Consider the following 25,453-nt stretch of genomic DNA (forward strand, 5'->3'; position numbering starts at 1 on the left):
AATGCAAAATGCAAACTGCAACTGCAACAGCAACTGCAAAACTGTAAACAGTATATGGAAATAAATTATGACACTAATGCACAAACGACTACAACAACTACGACAAACGAACGATCCAACGAGATCAAGTTTTATATGTGTATAGTATATGTAGTATGAATTATTTAGCGGCGCCTAATGGCAATTAGTTGCAAGTGACACGAGCCAGTTCAACGGAACATGACTTGAAACAAGTTAGGGTAAGCAGCACTCGTATAGAGTGAGAAATGCTTTGTTGTAGCTAGATACTTAGTTAGTACGAAGAACAATTGGCGAAAATAACACCAGTTCAATGGAAAATTTAACGGTGAAAACTTTTCTATACCTCATTTTTGTCATAATTCACAACAAAACAAAAGTTTTACAATTTTACAACTTTTTTTCACGATAATATTTAGTTGCAACTCGCGAGAGCCTTCATTTAGTGCGCACGGCACCAACTGTTTTTGTAGAAATTCATAAACAACACCTCTAGCAAATGTATTAAATTTTAGAGTTTATTGTTAATAATATTTAGTTGCAATTTCAGGAGAGATTCCCATGAACACAAATTTTTCGATAATGATATTTAGTTAAAACTGTAATCAATAGTTTTGGGGCTTAATAGAAAGTTAGGGTATCAAAAGGGCATTAAAAGCTGATAATTGAAAAGGATGTGCACTACATGTTGAAAATGTTTCATTTGGAATTGTGCCTAAATTATAAGCACGAAAATATTTATAGATAAATGCAAGGAGAAAGAAAATGTCAGTGGGTGGGAAGCGAGAAAGAGATACATACATACTAGATTGTTACATGGATACACATCAGCCAACACTTTGGAATTGGTTTTTGTTTTTGTTGTTATTATTGCTGCTCTCTGAGACAGCTGTAAAAATTATCGATAAATGTTTAATAGCTCAACACGCACATTCATTTTCATTTTCAGATAGCGAGTAGCGCACACCTCTCCCCCTCCGCCCCACGTCTCACCTCACCACAACGCACCGAATGCTCATAAATAAATAAAACATAAATAAATCAACTTGGAAAGAGAATGCGAGAGATATGAAGAGAAGCAAACACAATAAACCAACGGATAGAAGGACGGTACGGACAGACATATAGACGGACGGGCGGACAGACAGAGTGGCGCAGTCACCTAGCCCCAGTATTCCTATTCTACAACGATGACTACTTGGAGGACTTGGACTTGGTCTCTGCTCTCGTATTTAATATGAGCAAACATGCGACGAGCGTGTAAATATTTACTAATGAACAATATTTACTTTGTTATTAAAGTAGTCGACAGATGGGTCGGTCCGACCAGACGACCAATGCTAGAGATGGAGCGGCAGGAGGGGGGGTGAGCAGGGCCAATGCTTTGCGTGTTAATGGCTCTGAGAGATAGAGAGGGGGGTGGGCGAGAGATGGCAGAGAAACGCTGGCTTTTGAGTCGTACCTACTTTGCTGTCGTAGTGCTGCGGTCGTGATTGCGGCACAACCACAAGATGGTAGCTATAGTTGCTCGTCTGCCACACACTCATAAACAACTTGATTGCTTCGTATGCCTCACTGACTGTGAACTCTCGCCCTCCACCTCCACCTCCGGCTCGTCACCTCCTCACCTCGTCGACGTCAAGTTGAATACGGTAAGCAGAGAAAGAGGGAGAGAGTGAGCGAACTTCGATGGCGATAATTGCCCTAGAGGGCAAAACCCAATAGTGACAAAGTGGCATTACTTTTCAATTTCACAAGTGGCCTGCCTGACTGCCAGCTTGCCAGTGTTCAGCTACAACATAATCAAAGGCATGGGCAATCGTTTAAAATTTATTTTAATTATGACCAAAATGTATTCACAGAGTGTTTTTTCAATAGTCGTCACCCTTCGCGGAACGAAGTCTCTTTAATGGCCAAAAATGCAACACAATCTCGCCGATGCCTCGAGGGTGGAAAACGAAGAGAGAGAGAGAGAGAGAGAACGAAGAGGAAGGGGGAAACAGAGGAGGTAGGGCATTCTGGAAAGGCATGAATCATGCATTATATCCGCATCGTCCCCCTTTACCCAAAACTTAAAATGTGTTGCCACGATAAGGGATCGAAACAAACCAACACAGGAAAAACAGGGGACCAGAACAGACTCCAACCGACTCGACGGTATTCTATATGGAAGACCTGTTTCATTATAATTATGACCCTCATCAAAAATATTTGACTCAAGCGGTTTGTCAGAAGGGGCGACGAGCAAACGCTGAGTGGAGTGGGTAGTTCCCTTCCCTTTTTTTCACATTTCTTGTTGGTCCCTCCTTTGCCTTTTTTCTATAATTTCATTGAGGATAATTTGAAATGCTTCCCTGACTCTCCTCTGTACATGGAAGACAGAGAAATATCTCTGTTTCTTCAACAGATTTTTATGGTGAAAAGCGATTACGCAGCAGCTCAGAGAGTTCGGAGCAGCAAAAAGTGCCAAAATAACGATTAACGAAGGAAACTCGCAAAGGGGCACGGGCACGGGGACAGAAAACAAAACCAACGACGATGTATAATAAGGGTTGCTTTACTTGCTTTTAAGGGTTGGCTTTGTCTGTCCGTCCGTCCATTCGTCCGTCCCTTTGTCTGTCTGTCGTTCATCCGACCCTTTGTCGGCCCGAACTGGTCCGCATTTCTGTCTGACTGTCTTTCGAACTGCCTCTGCATAAGTAATGTAGAATTGTATAATGTTGTATAGCAAATTTTGACTTTGCCCCTTGGGATATTTTGCGTCGAGCACGCTTTTGATTGACTGGATTCCTTTTTTTTGCCCATAAGAAGGGTATAAGCCTAGAGAGAGGGTACAAATAGAAGGCAGCTGTCGGGATCTAGAATATGCGAAAGAGGGGTGGGTGAGGTGAATGTGGTTAGGTGTAACCATATCGCCAACAGAAACAGATTTGTTGCATCCGAGTGTACATACCTACCAACTGAGTAAGTGTGTGTGAGTGAGCGACCCCAAAAGCAAACAAAAATAGCTAAACTACTTAATACTCTAAAACGCTGCGCGTGCTGAGCTCTTTTATTATACTCGATGGGGTTGGTAGGTGTGACACAGGAGGGAAGAGTGGTTAAGAGGAAGCTAATTTGTTTTGATGGCCATTGGTGGTCAACCAAGCGTCTTGTTAATGGGACGTCAGCAGTACATATATTGACGTAGGAAACCAATCACCATTATTGAACTAAATATTCAATTGAAACAAACTTCCCAGGCTTCTGCTTTTCTGTCATAGTTCATTATTCACAACTTTAAACATAATCTTTAGTTGAATATTTTTTCATTTCATGTTTTGCATTTGATTTGCCTTTCAATTTCAATTAAATTTCTGATGGGTTATTTTTCTATTCACCAGATGTCAGGATGGAGGGGGTTACTACCATGCGCCTAATGCTTGCTAGACATCATCCAATGCATTTTCCCCTCCTTTGTTCAATTTGCTTTTTTCCCCATGAAACTCTGACATGAGAAAAAAAAAAAAAAAATATTATCAACTTCATGCCTCCTGCTCTTCTCTTGTGTGCCTCATCACCCTTCTATTGCCCCGTTTCAACACACTGTGTTATTGTTTCTAAAAACGCCTCTGTGTGTGTGTGTGTGTGTCGGTGGGACTGAATGTATCTATGTAACCCCACCTTCCCCCCCTTTGTACAACTGGGGATTTCAAGCGTGTAATGTATGCTTTTCATGTTTTTATGCCATTGTTTGTGGGCATGGAGTTTCATTTTCTTTCTTTCTTTCACTCCTTTACTCCCTTAGCTATCACATTTTCGTTCTCATTCGCACACTCGTCGTTGTTGTTTCGTTTGCCATCGACGACTGACGACGGAGGAACTGACAAACTGACGACATATCCTTTTGCCAGGCAACAAACCAACGACAACAACAAGAACATCAGAAAATAAAAACACTTTGGGCCTCCGAACAAATTTAAATTCAGTCCTGTTCCTGTTCCTTTTTTGTTTTGTTTTGTTCTGTTCTGTTAATTTATTTCAACTCTTCTTCTCCATATTCTTTTTTCGCTCTGCCCATTTGGCAACAAAAAAAAAAAAAAAACCGAATGTATACAGTCAAAGCTCATCCCTTGTGTCCCTTTTGGGCGGGCAAAAGCTGGATGACTGTATCTATCTGCTCAAGAGAGTTTCCACTGTACATGAACAGTCGGAGCTGATTGCTCAGAGAGGCAGAGAGAGAAGGAGAAGGGTGAGAGAAGAGAGGTGCCTCGTTAAGAGACCGGGAGTCCAGAGTCTGGATGACTTTGCCTTTTTGTCACTTTTCTTTTATTGTTTTTTTTTTTTTTGTGATGTTACGTAAACACAACACGAAGGAGAATGCGGATGAGGCTGATGATGATGATAGTGACAAGGATGTGGGACGATGTTTGGCATCGTGGGCACTTAATTAGATTATGCGCCTGCGCCTTCTCCTGTACGAACGAAAAGCCACTTGGATAATTAACCAAGCAAACGGTGTGAGTCAGACAGGGATAGAGAGAGAGAGAGAGAGCGACAGTGTTGATTAATGTGTCGCTGGGATTAATTACAGATAATTATTATAAATATAGATACACTCCTCCTATACGCATAAGGAGAGGTGAAAAAGGATACAATCCAAGATTAAGAAGAAAATGTTAGCAGCTGCCGACAAAGTGCAACAAATATGCTTAATAATAAACAAGCAAAACGATGAATGACGGACTATAGGGCGGGGGGCTAACAGAGATACACAATTACATACATAGCCGACACCTTTTGTCAGAGGGGATTCGTAACTGTAATCAATTTTTCGTTTTCCTTTTTTACAGAGGGGAGAGAAACACTCTCTTTACAAAACAGTTCGCGAAAAGTAACCGAAAACAAAAGTAGAAAAATCACAAACCGATGGGAGAATACTACAAAGGAATACTGCATGAGGGTTGCTCTTTACCCCAAAGGACAATGACTTCCCATCCTTCGTCCCTTATCACGGAGTTCCTTTACTCCATAGTTTAGTCATATTAAATGCTAATTTTCATTCGATTGGGCGCAACAGCCAGCAGCCAGTTGGCTTGGAAAAATGTTAAGTAGCATGAGAATTAATTGATTTGCGGATTAAGTTTAGAAATATGTATATGCATGTGTGTATATACAAAACATTATGAAGGAACGAAGGGAGGAATTAAGGACTTGACTCTACCAAACCGGAAACTGTTGAAGTGCCATTGAACAACATGTATCTATAATTCATATAGAATACTGAGTTGAAACAGTTCAACAGAAGGCCAACAAGAATGGAATGTAAGCAAGGAGGGGGACCCGGACCAGCAGTATAGAAACATGTGCACTAGAGATGGGAAAATCTGCATAGATATGAGCACGATAGAGAAGAGTAGAAGAATCCAATATTAGAAACGATAAAACCGCACATAATATTTGTCCCCCGAAATCTATGTCCAAAAGACAAGTTTAGACTTTAGTCGTAACAGTAGAATCAAAGTAAGAAAAGTGTCAACTGAAGACTAGAAAATAAATTCATATTTTTCTTAATTTAATAGCCATTGAATGAAGTTGTATTCCGCCTTCGATTAGGAAGAAATCCGTAAATACTCCGACCAATATGGAATTACAATAGCTATAAAAAAGGATGAATCAGAGTGGGGATAATAGGACATTATTAACTTCCTTGACGATTACGGTGAACAGTTTAAAGGTCTAGACTCCGAACACTGTCCCATCACTGGCGATGCTTTTTAAGAAAATGAAAACCCGGAACGAAGCAAATCGTATGGCAATTGTGACTTTGGGACTTGCCATCGCTTTGGGCTTCAGCAGTTCGATATGCTTGCCTTGTGGTTGTTGTTATTGTTCGCTGATTGTTGTATGCTGTTTGGCATGCAAATTGTGTATAAGAAGAGCGGGAACGGGAGCCCGGTAAAAGGAGAGGAGATCAGGAGGGGTTCTCGTCGTCAACGTCGTCGTCGTTCTTGGTCGTGGTTCCAGTTCAATGCACAAACACACAAGCCAGGCAAAAAAGAAACGAAAAGAAAAGGCAGCCCAGTCGTCATGCGAGGTGAAGGGGAAAGAACCAGAGAAGTTGGCAACATCTTCGTACACACACACACACACACACACATGGGCATGGACACGTTGTTGATGCATATCTAAAAGCATATTAAGAGTCCGCAACAACTACAACAACAACAACACAACAGACGACTCGTAAGTGTGTAAAATGATCAGCAAGTTGCAAAATGCAACACAAGGAACTGCCAGAAGAGGAAGCAGAATAAGGCAAAAAGACTTGCCCCAGAAGTACATACATACAGATACATATATGTACATACATATGCATGTATATATACATATATATGTATGTAGGTAGATAGGTATACTTGCAGCATACACCGTCTGTTATGTGGTTAGGACAAAGCGCCGGCAACAGCTTAAGTATAGATACAGACAAAGAGGCTTGGGCATGGGTCTGTGGCATGGAGTAGGGCAACGTGCCAAGCACTACAACAGCGGCATTAAATATGAATGTGTGTAGAGCTACATTTTGAAGGGAGCGAAAGGGCATATCAAAGAGAGGTGAGGGAAACAGGATCCAAAGTACACACAGAACCAAGACCACGACCAGAACCAGGACCCAGGGCGATTGCATAAACTGTTTCGAAGTGAACTATGCGCAGTGGGGCAACAAAAATGCTTCCATACAACTATCTGTAACTGATATATGTTTACAATAAGTTGAAACAAACTACATATATGTACATACATTTGTACATATGTATGTATATGTGTGTATGTAAAAATATATATGTATAAATTGAACTCTCGTATCCTTGCATTCAATTTAATATTCACAAAATTTGTTGTTACCTAAAAGCACTAAGCAATATTGATATAAATTGTGAAGTATTTATTTAAAACATATTTTATTCTTCAAAAATAAATCTGTTTCTAAATACTTATGCTTCATAATATTAAATTTCACTTTAGTTTTAAGAAAACAAGAAAATAATTAGTTTTTGTTCTGCTCTTATCATTCATACTTACATATATGCTCATAGTTGAGGAACTACTGATATTACAGAATTCACAGATTCCTAAGCTACACGATTGCATTTCTCATATTTCTTAACTGTTCCAAACTTGCAGAATTTGCAGAAATATACTTTTAAGAGGCAAATTTCAATCATTTTCTTTAACTTTTGAAAAAGCATACAAAATTGTTGTAATTAGCAATCAACGCAATTTATTAATTGAGCAGGAAACAACAGGACATGGTCAACTAACTCGAGCTTTTAAATGACCATCGAAATAGCGTCAATCATATTGATTTATGGAAAAGAACACGCAAATGAGAAGCAGTCAAGTGCAATTTATTCGCATTGGCTGCAAAAAGCATTCAAATTTTTATTCGTTTTATTTTACCACTTTCCCCCCTTCCCCATCAGCTTTAAACTTGGTTACTTAGCATTCCCAGCACACACAGACAATTGTATCTACCCTCCTGATTGCCGTAGGGTCACAGCTGACGCATCTCTTTTGTTTGTTTTGCGTAAATGGTTATGGCATATATTAAAGTCGTCAAATTGTCTACAATCTACAATGCAGACGGAAGCACTACCATCTCTTCATAATGGGTATATTCATTATCAACACCCATCGAAAACTCAGAGTTCGTGCTCGTGTGTTTGGGCGTAGGTACTCGGATGTATTTAACTTGTCTACTTCTGTTAATGTGATGTATGTATAGTGTATATCTAAATCGGTTTCCCGACATCATTTACGGTATAAATTATCTCTGGGTTCCATCTGTGTGTATGAGTGTGTTTTTTTTGGTAGTGTTTCTACCCACGCACGCATTCAATTCGAAATGCCTGAGGGCAATAATAAAACAATTCCATTGAATACTCAAAACACACACACGCCTCGCCATTGAGAAGAACGGCCGAGGGGGAGGGCAGCAGGAGGGGGCTAGCCTTTGGCCATAATCATTTTGGTTTGTGCCAGAAAATGAAATCTATTGTCTGCCAAAAAGTTAACGCATTTTATTGCTATTGTTCCACAGCAATGCCAAAGAGCAGCTCTACTACAGAGCAGCTTCTTCCCTTACTTCACTCCGTGGAGTCATTTGTCAAGAGACGAGAAAGAGCGAGTGAAGAAGATGGCAAAGACAAGAGGTAGAGGAAAAAATGTTGGCAATACAATATTTTGCCATTATGTCGAACAATAACAAGTCGACATAAGTAGATATGTATTTTGTAAGGCTAGAAACGGCAGCGGGATGGTGAAGGAGGTAGAGGAAGCAAAGGAAAGGCCACAAAAGGGGGCACAAGATTTAAAAAGGAAAAGAAGAAGAAGGCCAGAGACCCAAGACAACCAACCAACAAAAAACAACTACAATAACAACACACGAGAAACGAGCCAAGCAGGCGAATAGCTGCCAATTTCAGGCTTAAGTGTTCTTTTCCCCTCCTCCTTCCTTTCCCTGCGTCTCGGCCTTTTGCTTGGCTGTAACTCCCCCTCTCCTATGCCTTTTTCAGATACATTGAGCCAAAGAGCAACGACGCATATGAAATTTAATACCACTTCACCTTTTTTTTTTTGTTCTTCTTGTCTTTTTCTTCCTCTTCGTTTGCTTCTTTTTTTTACGAATGTTGTTGTTGTTTTTGGTGTTTTCTGTCGTTGTTGCTGTTGTTGTATGGCATCCGGCGGCACTCCCCAGAGGGTGCCAGATTGAGCGCTTTATTAAACATATTTAAAAAGAAGCGCAAGCTGCTTCAGGGCTCGATGATGAAAACTGTGAAAAGCCAACGGTTAAATGCGGTTGAAAATGAAAATGAATTAACACACAGACGCACACATACAATGTGAATACGTTTCAAAAAAAATTTCCCATTTTTTGCTCGTATTTTTTTTCCTAACTTTAACTCAACTCAAACACAGAACGTGAACATTACGCTTGAGCAGGCACAAACAATCTCCAAAGAACCAGAGAAAAACCCGAGACATGGGTTGACTTTAATCGTGCCGAAGTTTCAATACACTTACAATCACAAGTCGGAGTACTTGTATAAACCGCTTTCTGCTTGCTGATAATCAAAATTAATATACCCATTTTGCAAGGGTATACAATTTTGCCTCATACACAACGACAACACAAGTTTGTAGACAAACATACTCTGGAATAAGGTGAGGAAAGTGGTGCAAAGGAAGTTGTGGCCCCTAGTTGCCAAGCCATGTCCGATTTTTCTCAGCCTGCTACTGCCAACATGCTCAACTCCAGTGGCAGCCACCGTTTGAATGACTTTGCTCTTTCCCCAAGTTCTATGGACTCAGTAAAATGGAAGAATTCCATAAAAAACCAATGCACTATCTTGTTAGACTCCACCGTTGTTTCTACACCCTTGCAATATTTATTCGATCTGAGATTATTGCATAAACAAAAATGTTTGTAGAAAACATGTAAAAATAAGAAATTTCTTTATTTTATTTGAAAATTTGTCATTTTCTTGTGCCTTTACTATGACATTTGTTTCTCAAAATGCATTTCATACTTACACCAAGCTGGAAACAATACAATTCATAGGGTATAAAAATACAATAAGAAAAACCAGTGTAAACATGCACATACCAAACCACGTAGTAACTTGGCACCAGAGGGGTAGAGTTCGAGGTGGTGGAAACGAAGATAATATATATAATTTATGCGCTACACACAACACTTCAAAAGGTTTGCCAAGCAGATAAGCTGTTTGTTTTAATTACTAAAAGATAAAATAAAAAAAAATTAAAACAAACAAAGTCACACACACAAAACGGGGAAATCGAAGCGGAAACAACTCTAACTGCAAACTTGCAAGGCATTTGAAAAATTTGCAATTGAAACTAATTCGGTTAAGTGCAGCCAAATATGAGGAGGGGGGAGGAAAACGGGGATTGTGGAATGGAAGGAGGTAGCCAGCTACTAGCCCATAAATTCCATGTTGGCATGCTGCGAAACAAGTTGGTTGCACATGGAGCAGACCGAGAGCAGAGCATGCAGCATGCAACAAATTTCCTAGCATTTTTATTACAGACGGGGAAGGAAAAAAATTAACACCAAAAACTATAACAACTTCAGCTACAGACATCAGCAGACAAACAACTTGCCTCAAGCAACTCCAACTCTGTCTCTGACTTACAATCACTCGTCATTTTCATTAAATTTTATCTTGTTTGGAGCAGCAGCAGCAACTGCGGCATGTCCCCGTTTCGAGTCAAACGTTTCGTTTTCTACACTATCCAAAAAGGTATTGGTCATTTCGGTTGCAAGTCGACTTTTTTGTAAATTAAAGACTTCTTGCTCAATTTGTCCCATGCATCGGGAAAATCTCTCAATGCGTTTTCTTTTCAGTTAATAGCTTATGTTTGGCACGTGGAAGGGTAAACAAACTTCTGCATCATTAACACAAATCAAGTTTGTCAAATAGCTGCACGTATTGAATGTTTAACAAAGCAAACTAACTGGAAACAATTTCCTAATGAAGATCAAATCAAATGAATTGTTGTCCCCCTCCCGTCACACGGCAAAGTTAAGCTGATTTATTGTTTGACAGCTTTTCACAGCAAGATCAGTTGATTTATTCCATTAAAAATTGCAAAATTATATTCGTGTTTTCTCTCTCTACGTATAATACCCAGATTAGTCGATTTGCGCACCGAATCATACTAATTTTAAATGAAACTAAAATGACATTTCTTTTAAATAACTTGAGTTGAAGTCTTTCTCACATGAAATCATATCTACATTCATATCTCAGTGTTTGAAAAGATCTTAACACATTTGCGGCGATACGAGTACAAAAGCTATTTGTTTTCGCTTATGAAAAAATATTTGTTCAACTTATTTGTGACTTTGTTTAATTTGTTGTTGCTGCATTGCGCCTTTTGTAAATAATAAACATTAAGTACCTCTACATACAGACAGACAAACATACAAATAAAACCTAATAAAAAAAAAAAACCCGCAAGTCACAAAAGCAATAGCATTGTGAGAAGAGACGAACCGTAGAGAAGGAGGCGAGGGAAAGATTTGGAATGGAACCGTATGTGTTTTTGCAAGTTTTTGGCGCATTGCTTGTTAATTTTTTCTGATTTCCGAATACCCTGTACTTTCTGTTGCTCCGTTGTTCTTAGTTGGTTGCCAAATCAGTCACTTTTTTTAAAAAACTGTGACCAAGTAAATCTCTAGCTTACTACAAATGGAAAATCTCATGTTCCTATAGATTCAAAACGAATAATCGGTGTCGGACTTAAATCTGGTTGAATCGTTAAACAATTGTTTAAAGTGTTCCATAAAAAAACGTACTTTTGGTTGGTATTATGAGAGAAATATGTTAGCAGTTGAAAAATAAAATTCAAAAGCGCTTCTAAGGGGCAGCTCGTTTCCCTTTTTTTAAATTCTTGTACATGGAATTCTCAGAGTCGACTTGCTGCATCTCAAAGTCAGTCTTTGCTTAAAAGCTTCAACTAATTTGCCTTGCTAGGCAATGAGAGAGAGAGCTAACAAGAGAGAAAGAGATAGAGAGAGAAAAGGGGAGGGAGAGAAACACAAAGCCTTTCGCATTTTTCAATTGTGCACGTTAAAGTGTTAAAACGGCACGCGATTTATGTCTGGCGTCTTTCTCTTTCCACCTCCCCCTCGGCACAATCACTTTCTCACTTCACAATGATTTTCCACCACTTCTTTTCCCTATCTGTCTGCCTCTCCCCCTTTAGCCTTTGGTAGCCACTGCTGCTGCTGCTGTGGCTGCGTCTTAGATGCGCCTAATTAAGCAGACACTGAGAGCAGCGCGTCCAGCTAGTCAGTGTTTTGCTTGCTTTATTGATTTACGGCTGGCAATCAAGTGTGAAATTGACTTTTCTCTCTATCCGCTCTACCACCCCCCCCCGCGCTCCCTTGACATATCATTTCACTCACCTCCCCCTTAAACAGTCATGGTTAAACAACTATTTTCATTTTCTCACTCTAAGAGGCGAGTAAATATTTTTCATAAAATATGCAAAAGCTTTGCTGCATTTCATTTTCTTTCGTCGTCGTCTTTTTCTTCTTCCTCTCTTTTCTTCTAGCTGGCTGCGTGTCTGTCTGTCTCTTTTTCTTGCATGATTTACAAGCGGCTCATTAATCTCTATACAATCTCTATACAAGTATGATACCCTTACTTAGATAAGGGGCATATCTCCAAAAATAAAGAACATGGAATTTGAATCATGGCTCATTGACAGTTTTAGGCACCCGAACAGATGAAAGGTAAGAGAACCATAACGGTAATTTGTTCAGTTGTTTTTTTTGTAGGGTATCTACGAATCGTTGCTGCATACTGTTTTTATTCTTATCTTAAACGCGTTTCCAAACCAGATTCAGTGCCTATTTTCTCAGTTTTGTTTTTTAATGAAATCAAACCTCTGGTTCATAAATTATCGGATTGACTTTGGCTTTGGAATTTAGCCAGTTTCTAAAATAGTCAAAAGAGCAAGAGAGAGAGAAAGAGAGAGAGAGAGCACCAATGATAGAGAAAGAACGAACAGAGATGGGGGAAGACCCACTGTGGCGACAGACTGCAGCTGCCTGACTCTTGAGTTGCCAATTGAATTGCAACTAATTTGTTGTAGTTGTTGTTGTTGCCCCCACATTTTCATAGTGTCGCATTTGTTTCTGTTGTTGCTGTTGCATACTGGCCTCATAAATTATGGCAATTATGTTAATGCAGTCAAGCTAAGCAGAAGGCGGAGTGGAAAAGCAAAGAGGTGTGGAGAGACCCAACCACAAAAAGCTTAGCCGTATTGAGCAATTTCATAGTATCAAGAAATCAAATATAATATCCACAATTATCACGTAAATGGCCATTATAATAACAATAATAATAATAATAATAATCATTATCCACATGAACACAAGCTCAACCGACAACGACAAGGGAAGAGCAATTTACTTAAATTGCAAAACGAAAATTTAAACAATTCGCAATAAAATGACAAGCCTTTCCATAAATCAAACATACATTTTGTAAAATTAATAAAGGTAGCCACAAACAAAAAAAAAAAAAAAAAAAATGTGGGTAGACAAAACAAAAAATTAATATACAAAAGTCAAAATATATGTAATTTTGGCCAATCCGAAGTTAAAATACCCTTGCATTTCAACTAAATTAAGACATTTCGAGACATCTTAACTTTATAGAGAGATAAAAAGAAGCCCAAAAAATTAATATACAAAAGTCAAAATATATGTAATTTTGGCCAATCCGAAGTTAAAATACCCTTGCATTTCAACTAAATTAAGACATTTCGAGACATCTTAACTTTATAGAGAGATAAAAAGAAGACCACTCGCCGATCGTTAGTTAAAACAAATTGCTAAAGAATAAGTGTTCCACTAAATGGATTAGCATGGGTTCAGTCAATTTCTAATCCTTCAGATTTAACTCGACTCTTTCAGAAAATGAATGATCTTTAAATGGTTAATTTTTGATAACAAAAAAAGAAAATTTCCCTCATTTATTTTTTCTTTTCCTAAATATGAATTATCATCGGGGCGATATTCTCTACAAACAAATTTTAAGGTGGTCCTATAAGAATAAGCCGATATTAATTGATAACCAATTTATCAGATATAACACCCAAACAATTCAAATATTTTTCACTTGCATGGAATTTAATACACGGACCATAAGAGGCCGTATACGAAATTTAAGCAAAGTTATCATTTTTTTAAATAATCGATTTATTAGCAGAAAAACAAAACTTGAATCTGAAATCTGGGAATCGATCATCTTTTATTATCATAACAAATCAAATTGCATGGAATATGTAGAGTACAAATTCAGACGAATTCCAGTTTACTTCTATCCCCCCACTTCCCTTAGGTGGTCTCGGATTGCATAAATTTTTATTTCTTGATGTTTGTTCCATCGTCTTCAAAGAAAACAAGAAAACAAAAAAGAAAGAAAAAACTCGCAGCGGGTTTCATTTGCTTTGTGGGGAAGCAGCAGCAAGAAATAAAGCATCATAAAAAGATATCAAAATAAATACACGATGAGGGGGTGGGAGTTGGAGTTTGGAAGCGGGGCACACGAAGAGGCAACAGAGGAAAAAAGAGAAAACACCAAAAACTTCAGTAGCAGCAGTGCGCCCAGCAGGCGCTCTGCCTCATATTAATGTGGAAAACGGAGGAGACGGACACTGAGGCAGAGAAGGAGGGAAAAGAAATATGTTTAGCTGGACTCGGTCGGGGTGGGCGGGGAACGGTTGGACGTTTCGTGGCTGACGGCAGGGGGCAGGCAAGAAGAGGTCCAAGACGAAGCAAGGCAAACAAATAAACCCAACAAAACGTGGAAAAAGACAAATGAACAGAGAGACTGACAGACAGACAGACTTTTGGCCGTCTCTTGGATCCGCTGACTTGAGAGTGTGATTTGGCTTTGGCTTGATGGACTACCTAGTGTCGCTCCTTTCTCATACATCCCCCTCCCTCCCCTCTCTCTCTATCGTTTACCATTCTTTAACCCTGTCTCGCAAAATAAAGACAGTGAACGACAGTGACTGACAAACGCCGCAACAAGAACAACAACAACAACGACAACCAAAACAACAACCGTAAAAAAAGAAACAAAATCTACAATAACAAAATATGCAATAACAAAAGACCCAAAGAAACGCAAATGAAAAGGAAAATAAAAGCAACCAAAAAGGGGCTGGGCATAAGTGCGACCATGCCGAAGTTTCTATACCCTACAACAGTAGACCAAAATATATTTATGAGCTAGATAGATAGTTCTAAGAACCTTTGAAGATCATTCTTAATTTTAGATCCATTTTTAGTCCCTGTTTAAGTCTCACTTGCCACATAATTTTAATAAAATTGTTTGAGCCCTTGATTAAAGGGTATAGAGAAAACAGAAAGGAGAATAAAATAAAACATCAAGCAAATAAGAGCCGCCGGGCAAATAAACAGTGTGAATTTTATGATATACACGAAAAGCTAAAATATCCCCACACATACACATGCAAACATACACACATATGTACATACATATGTATATTTCCAATTGAATACATTTTTTATGAGTTTTTGTTTTTTGTTAGCTGGCTTTGCTTTTTAGAAGAGCTAGAAGACGGGATAGGCGGGTAAAATCAATCCAATAGGTTCATTAATTGGTAAGGATACCAGCATGAAGGACTACTGTCGCCGCATGCCTCGTCGAAATAGATGGATGACAGAATGGTTTGTATAGATTTTAGATATATTGTCTCGTTGGTAATGGGCGTAGCTCATATAATTTAGCCTCTGACTGCCTTTTTTTAGGCTAACTTTAGAGCTCATGGCGCTGCTGGCGGCGATACTATTTTTGGCAATAAATGTGTTGGCGCGTGTAGCGAAAACGAGCCAGATTAGAGAAACGTGGAAACGAAGATACACACATAAATGAACCCACACTCAAATACATACATATGTACACACATACATATAATGAGATATTCTGGGAAACGTTTTGAATGTTGCTAGTTTTACTTACATTTTTTTTTTCAAACGAAAGCAATTATATTCCTCTTCATTTCTTGACGAGAAATCTTCCAAAGAACTTAAGAAAGTGGGAGGCTGTCATCTACTATTATAATATGTCCCAAAAAAGAATTCAATTTTAAGTTATTACTCAATGTTACATGATTTCATGCAGTTCAGAGATATGTAGGTACATATGTTACTTTTGTTAAGGGGCAACCTGCTTTAAAAGCACAAAAAATAGTTGTGTTTTTATCTTATTTTAAACCATCAATAAGATTTACGACCTATACAATGGGAGCCAAGAATTTATCATATCGTTGATTTTCCAACTTTGATTCCAAGTAACTTATTGAAATTTTTTGGTTATTGTATTAAGATAAAGTTCTGAAAATTTTATCATCACACCTTTCTTGGCCAGAAACATTTCAACACAAATTGTTTAGACACATTTTTATCCAAAGCTTTGAAAATTTAATAAATTTTAAATATATGTTTTTGTTGAACCTCAACTCTTTTGATTTAATAATATTAGAACAGTTTATAGAAAGTTCAGACTCTTTTAAAATAGATTTCTTTGATAGTCTATAATTAAACACAACTACATACATACATACATATATTTTAGTTCTTTAGCTGAAGAGCATTTCAAATTCGGCATTGAAAAAGCGGATTTGTATTTGCAATAATGAAATATTTCTGTTGACATTTCAAAGGAATGGAATTTACGAAGGTTTTTCTGGGTATATATTTATTTAATTATTTATATTTTTTAATCTTTTTTGTTGTTTTTTCCTGCTATTTGTCAGTTTTTTTTTATTAAGAGCTTCTTCCACTCCATGTCGGTGTGTGGGCGTGGGAGGTGTGTGTGTGTGTGTGTGTGTGTGTGTGTGTTGTCATAAAAAATAAATATTAATTGCGATTATCGCAGTGTGATATGGATGATTGGAGAGCGATATTTACACATTATAATTAATTGTTCATATTTATGGAATTTATCGTATATAATGAATTACTGAAAGAGAAAGGATGGGCCTTCCCCACATGGGGAGACGAAGAGGTGTGTGGGAAAAGATGATGATTGTACATATCAATTTAAATTTAATTATTGTACATTTGCATAAAAATTAAACTCGTTTTAATCACCTAAAAATGAAAAGAAATTATACACATACATATGTATGTATATATTTTTTTCGTTCTCTTGCTACTAATATGCAAATATGTATCTGTATCTGATTTTGCCAGCCAGCCTTCCCAGTCCCCAGTCCTAGCCCCCGTGGAGCTCACCCGGCAAGCATAAATTAATTATCAAAGCAGTCGTTTACATGCTTCGCTGCCCAATGAGCAAGTCAGAAAGAGCTGGAGAAAGAGCAGGAGGAGGAGGAGAGAGTTGGAGTTGGCCCGCTGTCAGGCCGTGATGTTGTATCTTATGGATACAACACACAACAACAGCAACTTTTGCGCTGCTCAAAGTCAATTTTCGCATATATTTTAAAACTAAAAAAAAGAAAGAAAAAACCAAAAAACATCATCACAATCAATTTGCTACGTTTTCTCGTGCTGGGAATTGACTTTTGTTGTTGTTTGTAGCGTTTTCTTGTTTTGGCATTGCTATTCATGTTTCACATTGTGTTGTTGTTGGTTGATTTTTTTTTTTTGGTTGGCCCACATTATCTAGTGAACGTTGAACGCTTTCGTGCCCCTGGTGTTTGTTGTTGTATATATTATTACACTATGCAACATTGTCGTCACTTTAACGTACTTCCAAGGAAGACAAAGCGACGACGGAGAAAAAGATAATTTTTGACAATCATTCATTAGAGTCCTAATAGCAGAACTAACCAATTTCTCTATATTTTAAGATTAAAAACTTAGATCTTAGACATTTGGGATCCGTTTGTTTTAAGTTGGTTTTAAAAGAGGGAGAAGCGGAGAATTGTGAAGATTGGATTGGCTTAAATAATAAAGAGCCGTTCAAAGTACAAAGAAGTGATTAAATGTTTAAAAGATATGATCCTGATACTTTATTTCACTCAAATTAAAATAAAAACGTCGACCCTAATAGGCCAAAGGACCTAAAAGTGCTTTAACACCTGAATAATAAGCTCATTAGTGGTTTGGTCATGAATCTGGGTTGCACAGTGTTGTTACTATATTTGTGTTTTTTTTTCTGTTGTTGTTGTTGTGGACTTTATGTTGTTTTTGTATTTTTTTTTTTTTTTTTTGCTCATTTTCGTCTACATGTGTTTAGCGTGTTCAGAAATTTGCTTTTTTAATGACTCTCTTGTTGATTGCCGGCTGGCGGCTAGCTCCAAACCACCCACCCCGCAACCTCCTTCTCCACCATCCGCCTTCCATTCCCCGCGATGCCATGATGCTCTTTAGTTTAACTCATTTATTATGAATGTTTAACAAAATGACTCGTGTGAGTGTGTGTGTGTCTCTGTATGCGTTTGCTCATATTTGGCAATTTTAATTGTTTGATTTTTGATTATTTATGGATCGTTTGATTTGATTAAGTATTGGATATCACCACATCTAAATTCAAGCGAGCACTTTTAACAAATTTATTTCGGGTAAATTATTTTTCGAAATTAAATTGCAAAAGTTTTGTCATTTGCATGGGCGTGGGGTACACAAAGAACGGGTGGGTAGGGGTGGGGCTTAAAGGAGAGAAACGTTTGTCACTGTCGAGACATTTATGAAAATTGAACAAATCAATTAGGTTTAATCTTGTCGGTTCAAGGCGGGGCACACCAATGACAACAACACCAGCAGCAGCAACTCTCCTCCTCCACCGACTGTTTTAACAGTAGTTTTTGTCTGTCTGTCTGTTTGTTTGTGTGTGGGATCATTGACAAATAGACTGACTATAATATGTATATATAGAAATTGTTTTGTCTATATGCTGCTGCTGCTGCTGCCTGTTGCTGTCGAGTTTTGTCTTTATGGTGACCCTACCCAAACAGCACGTCAGACAGACGGACGGAGAGACACGACAGCTCTTAGCGAAATTAAAAGCCAAGGAAAAACACCAGCAGCAGCAACAACAACAACACCCACATTGAAATCAAATTATGAACACTATAATTATATGTATATGATATTTTGTCAGCCAATTGACACATTTGTTTTCCGTTGAAGCCATTCGTTATCGGTAGTTAGAGAAACAACAACAACAAAGACAATTACCCATTGGCAAGACATACACACAGAAAGACCTGCTACTACCACTTATCCCCCCTCCATTCCCCACCTAACTCCGTGTTCACATCCAGTTAACGTGGCCGTCGCCGTTCGTTGGGTACAACGGGCCTCTTGTTTGAGTCAGATGCTTGCAAAGTGGAAAAGGTGTTTATGGGCTATTGGAATAAAAGTTTGTCAAATTTTGCGATCGAACCACTAGAACATGTTGGGACATATGTATGTATAAACAATCGCTCAAAAACTATTAAATCATTGCGAATGGCTAAAATGTAACACGAATGTCTGACACTCTGGGCGCTAGAAAATAGTGTATCCAAAATCAACGAAATAATTAAAATAATCGATTAATCAATGATTTTTTCAAATTTTAACCTCTTTAAATTTATCTGCATATTAAATGATATTTGAAAGCAACCGCAGTTATTTGAGCTTCTTATAATAATATTTATTTAGTACTGAATTAAGAAATAATAAGTTCTAGAGGCATGGCATGGTAAATCGGATCCTCTTTGCAGTGTCTTTTATGCTTTCCAGGCTTGTTATTGATGGTCTGTCTAGCTTAAACTTATTATGAAATCGTAAGTTAAGCAAAATATAATAAACATCTATTTCAATTTCAATAGAAGGATCATATTATGATATTTATTTATATCAATATCAAATTTTTCATATCGTCTTCGAATCAACAATTGTTTACAAAAATTTATTGAGGGATGGGAAAGTAAACATTCAAAACGAGCTGCTTACTCTGTGGGAATTAAGTTTATTTATGGAACAAGAACGAACTAGTCGTCGGACAATAAGTCGTCGTCCAGTGTGCCTTTCGCGTGGTCAGCAGTAGCTTTTACCACCACTGAATCGATGTTACGCACAGTGTGACAAATTATTATAAATGTATGTAATAGACACGTATATGTATGTATGTATGTATCTATGGCTAGAGTAAGAGCTAGAGTTAGATACATTTTCCTCGACATACACATTCACAGAAATAGAGAGAAGTTTACTTGTATTCAGTGCTGGTGCTAATGACCGTAACTAAGTTGGCGTCACGATTGTGTGCGCCACTGAAAATTCCCCCTCTTCAACTCCTCCTCTTCCCCCTTATTGTACAATGCGGTTTTACTTTGTTGCTTGTCGTCGTCGTCGTTGTTGGCTTTTCTAGCCATTTGTGCTAAAGCATTTTAATGTTCGTTTTGTATAATGTATGTATGTAGATAGTGTTTGTATCTCGATCTCTATGCATTTTGTGTGAATGTGTTTGATGACTAAACACAGTTGTTTAAATAAACAGTTTGACATGTTGTTTACAATGACGATTAACGATTTTGCTCAAAATGAAATGAAAATGTGCAGAGCAAATGTTTACTTAATTAAAACCGCTCATCAAATAAACACAAAAAAAAAAAAAAAACAAATTCAAATTTGTATCTATCTACATATCTGACAGATACAGATACATACATATACATATATATGCATACTTTAAGTTTATTATGAGGCAAACGAAATCAGAAATTCAAATCAATTTGCTTCCGGAATTGCCAACAGAACAAATAAAAAAGCAAGAAATGTTTACGTGTGTGTAGGTGTGTGGGGGGCCGATAATTTATTGCCCTGCAGTTCGACTGTTCCATGATTGTCCTATGTCTTCGATATTAAGCAATATAATAAAATAAAATGTAGATAATTTCAATCACTTAAGTATATTTCCTAATTTATTAATTTACTAACTGACCCGGCAAGCGTTGCTCTGACCCCTTTTTTACTTGCTGTCGAATTAAATGTTTAGTTCATCCATTAAATGTTCGACGTGGCAATTTTCAAATTTTTGCTACGCACTTAACTTAGTTTAATACTATTGTTTATAGGTGCATAAATAAACAAATTATTTGCAGCTCCCACCCTGGAACATGCCACGTATAACTTTCCGTGAGAAAAGCACGGCTCTTCTAAATTTACACCACACACTTGAGGGGTTTGTTTTTGCGCTTTATTTATCGACATTGCAAATGATAAACGCACTGGGAATTGAAGACGTTTCAATTCGAATGGCATGTCAGTTGATATCAATGGAATCCTTGGTATTAATACAACTTCTCCTCTTTCTTTGCCAGTTAGAATTGTTGCTTCGATTAAATTAGGCATTAATTTTTTTATACAAAGTCTTGTTCCATTGCAAAGTTTTGGTGCATTGATATTTCTTAATAGTATGATTGAGGAACCCACTTTCAATTTTAAAATATGTGGTGGCATACCGGGTAGCTCCAAAGAATTTAGAAATTCCACAGGATAATTTACTGCACCTTCTTCTGTTGTAGCAGTATCGATTGACTTGTATGATATTATGTCACCTGGTAATTTCTGTTGAATTTGATAATTTATTTCATTCACATTTGAGTTCGTTGGTGCTAAAATTGCGCGTTCCCTCAGCCAATCTTGATTTGTATAGTTTTGAACTATGTTTCGAAACACGTGATCAATTAGTTCTTTTAATGGCAACATTATGCAAAAGTTGTTCTCCAAAGAAATGAACTTTTCAAATATGCATTAATTTCATCAGCTGGAGTTGATCTGGGAATGACGGGCAGCGTTTGTCGAAAATCACCAGATAGCAATATTAATGCACCTCCAAATAATTCTTGATTGCCCCGTAGATCCTGTAATGTTTGATTCAATGCTTGCACACACATTCTTTATTCATTTGTCCAATATTGGAATATATGCTATAATCAATTGTGCTATCATAATTATGAGCCGCCAATTCCAAGTTGTTGTCAACCGTGTTCGCATTACGTCTACGAAATTCTCTAACAACTGTGGCGTCTACCAGTATTTGAACGTCTTGGAAGTGGCATTTTGAATGTGGTTTATATACAATTCACTTAATTTTTTAAATTCTAACCCCACTTTTCTTATTGAACGCAAAAAATTGACATATAACAGTCACGAATGCAATGATCTGGCAACGAATGCCATATAAACAATACATCAGTCATTACATGTATGGCAGCATCACTGGTACATATATTAAAGCTATATGGTTTACAACGTTAGTTATTTGAATTCATTTTATTCATTCATTTTAAAATGCCTTTAGTTAATTGGTTAAACTGAAAATTAACTTTTTTTTGGAAAAACCCTTCTTTGGCCACAACGAACATTTACAAAAATATAAAAAAAATGGGTAAAATTGGTTGATTCCTGAATGACTTATTAAATTACAAAAAAACGGCTTACAATTTTATATATGTATTTAGATTCAGTGAAATACAATTTAATAAATAAAAGATAAAAAAAACAACACAAGACACACACACACACAAACATGCACACTCAGACGATGCATATGTATACCTGCATTTGATTGCCTCATCATTTAGGTAAATACAACGCCCAACTAGTAGCCGGTTAGCTTCTCACTTTCCTTCCTCTTTTTATTCACCCATACACTATAACACTACTTGCTATCTCTTTCTGACTTGCCCCAGGCTTCATTAGGCAGCAGCATCCTTTCTCAATCTATGTATATTGGAATTTTATTCCTCTTCTCATTTCCAATGCCAACTCTTGTTGGGCATCATATTTTGTGCATGAGATTCTGTCATTCTGAAACAACTTAAAATTACTAAACACTCAAATCCAATTCGAATGAATAAATCTCAATAAGGCACACACCAAGAGGCCTGTCAAATTTTCTAAATTCCATTTAATTACAAATCGGCTTAAATTGAAACACCTTAATTGGCATTAACTCGGCTAAAGTAAAAAAAAAATGAAATAAAACAAGATACAAACGGTAATTAATCAAACTGGAAATCAATTTACTCTCTTACTCTTATATCTAGCGCTATCTCGGTTACACTTACACGCAGACTCTGCACAGAGCCATTGAGCGAGAGCGAGAGCGTCAGAGAGAAAAAAAAAATGAACATCATTCGTAGCTTGAGTAAGTGAGGTGGTGGGAGAAGCAAGGGCAGGGGCCACCACAATAAAAAAAAAATAAAATAAAATACACACAGACATACAATCATGCATACTTATGCATATACGAACATCGTACATATGTATGTACATACATACATACATATATCTCTGGTTCATAATACTACTTGCCTTTTTATAAATCCAAAATAATCGCAATTTCTGCCGTTGATATGCTCGTTCCTTGTTCATAGACACAGCATACAGTTGTTACGTTGAGAGGGGGGAGAAGGGATGACGGTTATTGTTGATTGGGGTGTTGGGGAGGGGATAAGTTGGTGTTGTTGGGTAGGCGAGGTGCGAACGAGGATTTCGTTTCGTTGTTGTTGTAGTCGATGGTGTTGTGTAGATTTTCGCTGCTGCTAGCCTGCTCGCTCTATTTCAGCAAGAGCAGCAAGTGCGAGAGCAGAGAGAGAGTAAGTGAGAGCGCATACAAGAGCGTAATAATCCACAAAAGAAACGCCAAAGTTGAAGAACTCTCCTTTCTCTTCTCCACCTCCACGCACCCTTTGCACTCTCTCTCCACTACAAGGAAGAAATGTGCATAAATCCACGAAAAATTTTCCGTTTTATTTTTCTTCGGAGAAGTGACAGTTTTTTTTCCTTTTTCAATTTTCAACAATTGTAGATGCGTATACACATGTGTAGGCGAGAGTAAGAAGATCGAACTCTTTTCGTTTTATTAAATACAATTTTTCTGGTTGTGGGTTTTTTATTTGCTTTTTGGGTTTTCTTTTTCACAAAATGTATTAACTTTTTATTGAGCTAGTTGTTAGATTTTTCTTTTTATTTTCTCTACAAATAGACGAAGAAAAAAAAATAAATAAACGGCACTTGGAGTGAGAACGAGCGAGCGAGTAAGAAAAAAAGAGCGACAAAGAGAGAAATAACTCCAAGCATTAAGCTCTGTTTGCCTGGCCTGTGTGTGTGTATGTCTTTTGCCAGAACAGAAGCTGACAAACATACAAACACACACATATACACAGAGTCGTAGAACTGAGAGCTTATGGAGTCCAATGAAGGGGAAGGGGGCGCGGCGTTGGGGGAAACCGAACGAAATGACGCGACGCGACGAACGAAACGCTTCTTCTTCACCTTGCACACGCGCGCTCCCGCTCACAAATTAGTGAGACGAACGTTTGTCGGCGTTCTTTTACCGCAATGTTTGTGCGAAACATAAAAAAGCTGATATATGTACATATACATACATATGTATATGTGTATACATATGCAGGGATGTGTGTGTATGTATGCACATGCGCTGCGAGAGAGATAGAGAGACAAGGAGAGAGCGAAAAAGAGCGCGAGTTGTTGTTGTTGGGGCCACTGCGCTGTATAGTAATTTTATTCCGGCACTATTTCTGCTGCTTCTGTTGTTGTTGTTGTTGTTGCTGGCAACATATTGCCGTGCCACACTCTTTTTTTACAACTTTTTTTATACATAGTGCATAGTAGTAGCGCTTGATGCTGCTGCTTGATGATGACGAAGATGATGATGATTACACTGCTCTTTTGGTACGCAAACACACACACACACAAAGGCACGCACAAGTCAAGCCCAAGTGGGTAATTTGTTTTATGAGTAGCGGCAAATAGCACTTGTACATATGATTGTTGTTGTTGAATGACAGACCGACAGACAGACAGATAGACAGAAACAAAAAGAGAGAGAGAGAGACAGGCCAACGAGTAATAATTTTTAATGCGTTTTTGGCATTTCTACGCTGCTTGGGTTAATTGCTTATACACATACATACATACACACACTCTTACATCCACACGCATGCACGCACACACTCTTGGGCCGAATCACACGCACACATAAACAACAAAAAACGCGTATTGACGGTATCACGACGATCCACTGCTGCTGATGTATGGACCATAATTTCTTTTTTTCTTGATTTTAACACTTTCTGTGTTTGCTTGTTGCACTATACTCTTCTCGTAAAACACTTTGAACTTTAAATTTTTTGTTGGCACCACATGGCTTTGCTTACATTTTTCTCTTACTTTCACAATTGGCTTAGCAAATCCCTTTTGTTTTTCCTTTTGCAATTTTTTCACTTGATGGTTTTGTTTTTGCGTTTGTTTTTTGTGCTTCTTTTTCTTGTTTTTCTTGATTAAATTCCAAATAAATTGGGTGCCTTGTTGCGCGAACAGCGTTTTATCCGTGCTGTCCGTTACGAACGAAGGAAACATACAAAAGCGAATAAATTGAGAGCGAGGCATGGCTAGCAACGATTAGGGTTGTCAGCTCACCCGAATGCATGAAGCGAGATCATACACAAGCACCAACTAACTTAAAGTTGTCCATAGGTAAGTGATTTTTGAAGTAAAGGTGAAAGCAATGTTCATTAATTTTGATATAATAAATCTTAACTATGGTGTACTTAATTTTAATTTAGCTTTACTTGTCTTTATTAAATTATGTTTCATCCGTCTGACAACTCTGCGGCATTTACTCAATTTGACTCTCTCACTCTCGCCAAGCACACACAAATTCCCTCACATTTGGCTCGCTCTCGCTCTCTGAGCGGCATTTCTTTAATGGCGGCTTCTTTGGGAATAGTATATTCATCTCTTTCTGTTTTGTTTACAGTGCGCCGAACGGTTGCGTGCGAGCGATTCAAGTAGTGTATGGCGTCGTTCTAGTCGGCGTTTTGCTGCTGCTTGCTTTTCTTA

At 37.8% G+C, this 25,453-nt stretch overlaps 1 protein-coding gene across 3 annotated transcripts in view; it reads right to left on the reverse strand.

The window, feature by feature from the left end:
- sbb (scribbler) overlaps positions 1-24,958 on the reverse strand; it is an 89,385-nt gene extending 64,427 nt beyond the window's left edge. For 2 of the 3 annotated variants that reach the window (XM_068288097.1, XM_068288100.1), the window contains exons 1-2: positions 24,769-24,958; positions 22,901-23,563 (exon numbers count right to left, since the gene is read on the reverse strand). The gene's annotated coding sequence lies outside the window, so the exon portion shown is untranslated. The remainder of the gene's footprint in view (positions 1-22,900; positions 23,564-24,768) is intronic. The other variant, XM_068288098.1, reaches the window with a different exon arrangement.
- Positions 24,959-25,453: the final 495 nt, after the last annotated feature.

Source organism: Drosophila tropicalis, unplaced genomic scaffold (genome assembly GCF_018151085.1).
Source record: "Drosophila tropicalis isolate 14030-0801.00 unplaced genomic scaffold, ASM1815108v1 contig_573, whole genome shotgun sequence".
NCBI lineage: Eukaryota > Metazoa > Arthropoda > Insecta > Diptera > Drosophilidae > Drosophila > Drosophila tropicalis.